Here is a 7,915-nt window from a genome sequence, read left to right as displayed (position 1 = left end):
AGAAAGAAAGAAAGAAAGAAAGAAAGAAAGAAAGAAAGAAAGAAAGAAAGAAAGGGAGGGAGGGAAGTAGGGAGGGGGAGGGACAGAGGGGGGAGGAAGAGAAAAGAAAGAGGGAAAGGAAAGAAAGAGATAGAAAGAAAGATAATTTTGAGAGCTAATATTAAAGTATTAAGTACCTGAAACAGTGTCTTCTATGGTCTCTCTGAGTTGTATGAGGAGCATTTAGAGAGATCTCTCTACACCAGCAAGCTTCTTTGCCTGTTTAGAGATGAATAACCTCTGCTGCACCAAGCTCGTCTCTCTGGGCTGCCCCTACCCCATATTCAGGTCCCCATACAGGGACAGGGAGAAGGGGATGCAGATGTTTGGCATATTCTTGAATTTCTAAGTTGTTCCTTAGAACTTCAAGGATTTTGTTGTCATAATTACAACTCTACCTAATCTTTATTTGATTTTGGGAAAAGAACACCTTCTTGTCCCCAAATAGTTTCCCAAATACTGTCATTAATGTTTTCAAACGAATCACTGGCATCCAAGCTTTGGTGGCCTCAGAAGCAGAACCCTCCCCTGGAGCCCTGCCCTCTACGCATCCAGCCCTGCCAGACTCCCTTGGGCTCCTATGCCACAAGCTCTGTTTGCTTTGTGGATGACTTTTTCTTCCCCTAACTCCTTCTTCCTCCAGCCAACTTCCACCCATCCCTCACATATCAGTTTTAACCTGGCTTCCCACAGGAAATCTTCACACCCCCCTCAACCAGGACCTGGGTGCTTTATCCATGCTGCTCTGGTCCCTGAAGGATGACTCCTAATGCACTTTATGCAATTGTTTTTTGAGTGCTTGGTTCTTGCTCTGTGACCTCAGGGACTACTTCTGGCTTACCGTTATACTTCAGTGCTTAGCGCCATATTTGCACGTAATAAGTGCTCAGTCATCTTTGATGGGAGTAACAGAGAAGACAGGAAGACACAGAGGAAGGAAGAGAAGAAGCGAAGGAAGGAAGATGAATAAGACAAGAAAGGCCAAAATGTGTCACTGTGGAAGCATTCCTAATTTGTCATTACCTGCCCCCCCCCACACACACACACACATGCATGGGCCTCTCTTCTCCGTTTTCCTCCCTCCTCTATTTTCTCCTCTTTACAGAAATACCAAAATTAAAATAAAGTTAAAATCATTGCTACTCCAGTGTGTACCCCAATTTGATCCTTTTTTTTGGTCATCCCGGGCCCCCACAACTCAAGTATATTTCAAAGCCAGTTTAGTCAACAAGCATGAAGTATCACGTCTTTCCCACACACATCTCAATAAATGACAAGATATGTTTTATTAAAATATAATTTTTCATTTAAGTTTTGAAAATTTTACAAAAGTTTTAAGTCATCAAATAATTCCACGTTGACAATGACATTGCAAAACTAATAAAAGGAAGTCACGAGAAATCATATTATTTGGGCATGCAGGTGAAGATGAGGCACATCTTGGCAAAAATCTAGAGAAAATGTGGTCTTTGGATAGACACTTTACTTATGATTTTATTTCGTTTGTAACGAATGCCTGAAGTATCCATTTATTTGATAAAGTGATGTCTATCTTATTTAGTAAAAAGAAGCCTTGCTTACACCTAGGAGATATCCAAACCGGAACAAAGTTGTGTCGAACCTCTTTAGGACATCTCCCATAGAATAAAAAGGCCCAAGCCATAGAGGGCTATAAGATGAGACACCGCACAGTGTATGAATTAGGTGTTTTTATTTTATTTTATTTTATTTTATTTTATTTTATTTATTTTATTTATTTATTTTTTTAAGTAGGTCCATGCCCAGCTTGGAGCCCAACGCAGGGCTTGACCTCAGGACAGTGAGATCAAGATCTGAGCTGAGTTCGAGTCGGACACTTAGCCGACTGAGCCCCCCAAGTGCCCCAACTGAGCCACCCAAGTGCCCCAGTGTATGAATTAGATAAAAATATTTCCAAGAAGTTTTCCCTTACTTTGGGTAAATTTCTCGTTTTGTGTGCAGAGAAATCAAGAAAAGAAAGAAAGAAAGAAAAAAAAAAGAAAGAAAGAAAGAAGAAAGCAAGAAAGCTAAAGAAAGAAAGAAAGAAAGAAAGAAAGAAAGAAAGAAAGAAAGAAAGAAAAAAGAAAGAAAGAAAGAAAGAAAGGAAAGAAAAAAAGTAGTACGATAGCATCACAGAGGAAAACACCAGACATTTGCCTGTGCTCTTGTCTTCACCTTTTACTTCCTCACCTGAAGGAAGGTAGTACAGGGATGGCAGAGCTCCAAAGCAGAGCAAGAAATCGAGTGCAGTGAAGATTCACTCACGACAAGAGATTTCAAAAGTTAGAATTACTAAATCTGGGCTGGAAAATAAGACAGATTTACTTAGGCATTAAAGATAGATACTGGCCAGTAAAACTGACAGATCCTTATTACATTGTCCCGAAAGAGATTGTGCACTCAGCGTAGTTAATGCTAAAGAAATTTAAAGCAAGTTATAGAGAATACTTCTTCACCTGGTAGAATTCATTCTGAGGAATTTGCTGCCACAGACAGTCATGAAATCAATCACGGAGCTGGATTTTTCAAAGGGGCAGGATAATGTATGACCCACTCTTCTGGCTAGTTGGGAAGGATAGAAGCAATCAATTCGCCTGCTTCTAGGAGATCACAGTTGATTACAAGTGGGGTCAGCAAAAAGATGTACCCCGCACTTGATCAGGATAATTAAAAAGTGTTTGCCCATGTTCACATGTCCTGGAAGGAAATAGGAAATAGGATGTAGAGATCAAATGAGGCGATCCAATGTGACTAATGTTTTTTAACAGGGACAGAGCATTAAACAACACAAAGATCAATTCTAGGAACTAATTATAGGTGCTCCCAAAATATTTTTTCATCAAAGCATTTTTTCTGGGAATATAAATATTACACAATGTTTTTGTTTTTTAATATGATTCTCTGACAAGTATTCTTGGAATACATCTACCAAACCTGAAGACACTTCTCATGACTTTTCTTTTTCCCAATGAAAAGTAGAGTTTAGTCAAAAGTTGTGAATGCACTGGAAATATGAACAAGACAATGCAAATTTTGATGTTGTCATGATGGTCAGTAATAAACTTCTTTGATGAAGTCATCAAGTTTAAATTCAGCATCTTTTTCTTTTGTAATCAATATCTCACCTCTTGACCTTATTTTTCATGGAAATGTGTAGTCTCTAGGACATCACTTGGCACTACAGCGGATGTATCAAAAGTAACGTTGCAGAAAAAGATTTCAATGATTTCACTCATATGTGGAATTTAGAAACAAATGAATAAAGAAAAAAAGAGACAAAACCAAAAAACAGACTCTTAACTATGGAGAACAAACTGACGGTTACTAGGGGCAGTGGGGGGATTAAAGAGCACACTTATTATGATGAGCACAGAATAATGTACAAAATTGCTGAGTCACTACATGGTACACCTGAAACTAATATAACATATGTTGAAAAAAAAAGAAGAAGAAGAAACAGAGGTGCCTGGCTGGCTTAGGGCATAGAGCATGTGACTCTCGATCTCAGGGTTGCGAGTTCGAGCTCCACATTGTGTGTGGAGATTACTTAAAAATAAAATCTTTTAGGGCGTTTGTGTGGCTCAGTTGGTTAAATGTCTGCCTTCAGCTCAGGTCATGATCCCAGGGTCCTGGGATCGAGTCCCGCATCAGGCTCCTTGCTCAACGGGGAGCCTGCTTCTCCCTCTGCCCCTCCCCCCTGTGCACTCACACATTCTCTCTCTCTCTCAAAAATAAATAAATAAAATCTTAAAAAATAAAAAAAATAAAAATAAAATAATAAAATCTTTAAAGCAACACTGTACCTCTGGCATTCTAATTCATGAGCTTTAGAGAGAGACACTAGAAAAGTATTTCAGGTGTGGTTGGAGCCTTCATTTTTGTTTGGGCACAAAAGAATGACACCCAATCTATGAAAAAGGGAAATATTGCTTTACAAAATTACAAAACAAAATCCTGGATGAGTCATCATGAAACCTAGTCTTTGACTTTCAATAGTGTCACAGTGCTGAGAAAGCATCATTATCTCCTCCTGAGAACAAGGAAGTGTTAGCTACTTTAAGAGACAAGGGCCTGCCTAGTTTTCTTACCTATGTTAAAGAAAAAGCAAACGCAAAGATAAAAGGCCTCTGGAAGTTTTCCCATGATAAACCACCACAATTTGAAATCGTAGTTATAATCTGAACTTAAAGACATCCTTGTTTTTGTAAGCCTGTTTTATTAAAACATCGTCCTGAATAAAGACTAAAAAAGATAAAAGTATAAATCTCCGTGTTAATGTCAGAAAAGTTTTCTATCACTCGCCATGACATAGTGTTGGAAGCTCTACAAGGCATTCCCGAGTCAGCTCATGGGACACCTCATTGCCACAAGCTTTCATTGTGGAGGGGAAAATCTCTGGAGCCACACTACCTGGGATCCAGCCCTGGCCCTGCCTCTCATCAGCTGGGTTACCTTGGGAAAACCACTTCCCTCCCCTTGCCTCGACATCCTCATCTGTAAAATAGGTAGAACAATATAGTCTACTCCACAGGATTGTTGTAAATTTAAATCAATATCAAGTAAAAAAAAAAAAAAAACTGCCTGGTATATATTAAGTGCTTAGAAGTTGTTATTTTCCTTCAGTCCCCAGAAAACCTGGGTTTTAAGGGAAGTCGTGTTTCCCCTGGGAGAGAGAGAGGGACAGCGGAGGTCATTTCCTGTCTTGTGGATTTGGGGGTAAGAGTGCAAGAAGTTTCCATTGTTGTACTCCCTCCCCCTTCCGCTCCCACCCTTTCCTCTGCCCCTCTCCTGCCAGATTTCTCCTTGAATTCTGCACTCTGCCACCAGCTAGCTGTTCCCCCTCCCCTCAGTCCCTCCATCAGCTCTTCCCTCAGCCTGCAATAATTGCCCCTGCTCTCCCCCCACCAAACCCCAATTTGGCTCCCTCATGCTCATCCATCACCCTCTGCTCAGATGTCATCACTCCTCAGATCTGAGTTAGGTGCTCCTCATACACTTGCTCCCAGCCCCCAGGCTTCCATCACCACCTTTCAATATATCTGTTTACTCTCTGTACCCACCATTAGACTGCAAGCTCCACTCGGCAGGGATTTGGTCTTGTGCTTTCACCACTGTTCCCCACCACTGGGCTCCATTTCTGACATACTGTTCCAAGCCGCAAATGGCTAAAAGAAGCAACCAAGATCAACAGGAAGCCTGCCCCTTCATAGAACTGTGCTTTCTGTTTTCATTTGCCTTTCCTCCGCCAAACCATGTGTTGATGAGGGTCTGCTCAAATGAAATGATTGTTCTGACCGTTATATTCAGATCTGATGTGAGAGAAGAACCACTATCCGGGTTGTGTGGAAATAAGTGGTTTATTTATTTTTTTTTATAAAACTAATACTGGGGGGTGCCTGGGTGTCTCAATGGTTAAGTGTCTGCCTTTGGCTCAGGTCATGATCCCAGGGTCCTGGGATTGAGCCCCACATCAGGCTCCCTGCTCCAAGGGAAACCTGCTTCTCCCTCTCCCGCTCCCCCTGCTTGTGTTCCCTCTCTCGCTGTGTCTTTCTCTGTCAAATAAATAAATAAAATCTTAAAAAAAAAAAAAAAAAAACGACTAATACTGGGAGGGGTACCTGGCTGGCTTAGTCTGAGGAGCATGAGACTCTTGATCTTGGAGGTTATGAGTTCGAGCCCCACAGTGGGTGTAGAGATTACTTAAAAATAATAAAATCTTAAAAAAAAAATACTGGGAAATCTATAATGCAGTCTGAATTGGAAAAGTCCGAAACAAAGTTAAATGCATGGAATTCTTTCTTTGGGGCTTAGTTAGTCTAAGAAGACTCAAATGGCTATTGTTTTTATATAAGTCTAAACTTAATTGTTCAATCATATTGCAGAGTTCACATTTATCTGCTAGAATATGCAAAGAGTATTAACCTCATAATCCTTTTAAGTACAGATAGCATACACTTGGCTTTGTGGTAGGCGATTGGAATGAAAATAAAAAATAAATGAAGCAATTAGAAGGCAAGTATATACCAGTCAGAGTGCAGTGGTGTTTACAATTAATTGATCACAGCCAGTTACAGATTTCTTTGTTCCTTCTCTACTCCCACTGCTTTACTTGAATAGAAGAAGAAGAAGAAAAGAAGAAGAAGAAGAAGAAGAAGAAGAAGAAGAAGAAGAAGAAGAAGAAGAAGAAGAAGAAAAAGAAGAAAGAAGAAGAAGAAGAAGAAGGAAGAAGAAGGGGGAGGAGAAGAGGAAGAGGTAGAAGAAGAAGGGGTAGAGGACAAAGAGGAAGAAAGCAAGCATAGGAAGGTAAGGGACTGATTCAGGCAATTCATCCTCCCATTCCATCCATATCTGGAAGTTGCAGTTAATAGAGGCAGAAGCATGGAACACTACAGATGAATGATTCCATTCTTTATTCCCCTTTGTGTTTGGAGGCTAAAACTACATTTCAAGATACATGATGACAACTCTAACAATAACTAGCTTATTCAAGCTGGGGCCATATATGGAACCTCTGCTAAGCACTGTCCATGCATTATGCCATTTAATAATCACAAGAATCCTATAAGGTATGGAATAATAATAATGATACAGATGAGTAATCGATGAAGAACTTTGCCCAAGGTCACACACACACAACTAACAATCAGCAGAACTAGTCTTCAAACCACTGGTCATTTGATTTCTTCTTAGCGTCCAGCCTACACTACTGCCCTCACCCAATCTCAGATAATGAGATGTAGTGGGCAAAACTTGAGGTCTGGAATCTGAAGATTTGCATTAATTATTAGTTTGAGTAGGCCACTCCATCTCAGTTTCATCATTTGTGGTATGAGAATAATCATATCTGCCCCACCTGCCTTCCAAAGCTCCCATGATGATCAGGTGAAATGGTTTACATGCGAGAACTTAAGAAACAGGAATGTGCTATACAAATATCAGCTGATAGGGTTTATTTATGAGTGTAGTCTGTTGATGGATTGGTAGGAATTTAATTGGTGTTTAGGGAGTATTTTATGTGTGACAGTCGAAAATGAGTTCCACCCAAACCAGATATGAGAAATGGATAAAAATGATGGACTTTGCTCACATAGATAAATGGATGTGATTTGAAGAAAGAAGTGTCTGTCCCATAGCCATGTGCTCCAGGCTTGGGGAGATAGTAATTGGCGCCTACAGAAGAGTAGAACATCAAAGACAAGGTTCCTCTTCTGAACACAGTTGTGTTGGGACCAGCACTGTTTACAGATTAAGCACAGGCAAATCCGTTTGAATAACAGGGATTTTCTGGGAATTAAAAAAATGATCTCATCTAAAGAATAGACCCGCGGGGCACCTGGGTGGCTCAGTCGTTGGGCGTCTGCCTTCGGCTCAGGTCATGATCCCGGGGTCCTGGGATCGAGTGCCGCATCGGGCTCCCTGTTCGGCAGGAAGCCTGCTTCTCCCTCTCCCACTCCCCCTGCTTGTGTTCCTGCTCTCGCTATCTCTCTCTCTGTCAAATGGATGGATAAAATCTTTAAAAAAAAAAAAAAAGAATAGACCCGCATTTCCATATTTATTTACTTGGAGAAGACTGATCACTTATAAGGTTTCAAAATTTTGTTTTGTAACCTATACATCCTCCCCGCAATATCTTTTCCCATATGAAATGAAAATGCAAAAGACGTTATCCACATCTTTTACATTTCTGGGGAAATGTAGTGTTAAAGAGAAGAAAGCAACTTGAGATCCAATTTCATCCATCAGATTTTCCACCTGTCCTTAGCATCGTAACTCTTGTTGCTTTTCACGTAAAATAATATTCTTGACTACAATAACTTATTTTCTCGTACTCAAGCATATTGTTGAGCACTAGAATAGA

The 7,915-nt window shown here is 40.3% G+C and overlaps 1 long non-coding RNA gene across 1 annotated transcript in view; it reads right to left on the bottom strand.

Moving 5' to 3' along the window:
• LOC116623831 overlaps positions 1-7,915 on the bottom strand; it is a 39,636-nt gene that overhangs the window by 2,730 nt on the left and 28,991 nt on the right. Inside the window, exon 2 of the long non-coding RNA XR_004297769.1 lies at positions 177-258. This is a non-coding gene — a long non-coding RNA (uncharacterized LOC116623831). The remainder of the gene's footprint in view (positions 1-176; positions 259-7,915) is intronic.

This window comes from Phoca vitulina, unplaced genomic scaffold (assembly GCF_004348235.1).
Source record: "Phoca vitulina isolate PV1807 unplaced genomic scaffold, GSC_HSeal_1.0 scaffold61, whole genome shotgun sequence".
Taxonomy (NCBI): Eukaryota; Metazoa; Chordata; class Mammalia; order Carnivora; family Phocidae; genus Phoca; species Phoca vitulina.
Note: the sequence above shows the minus strand (reverse complement) of the source record. Positions and strands in the feature narration are given on the sequence as shown.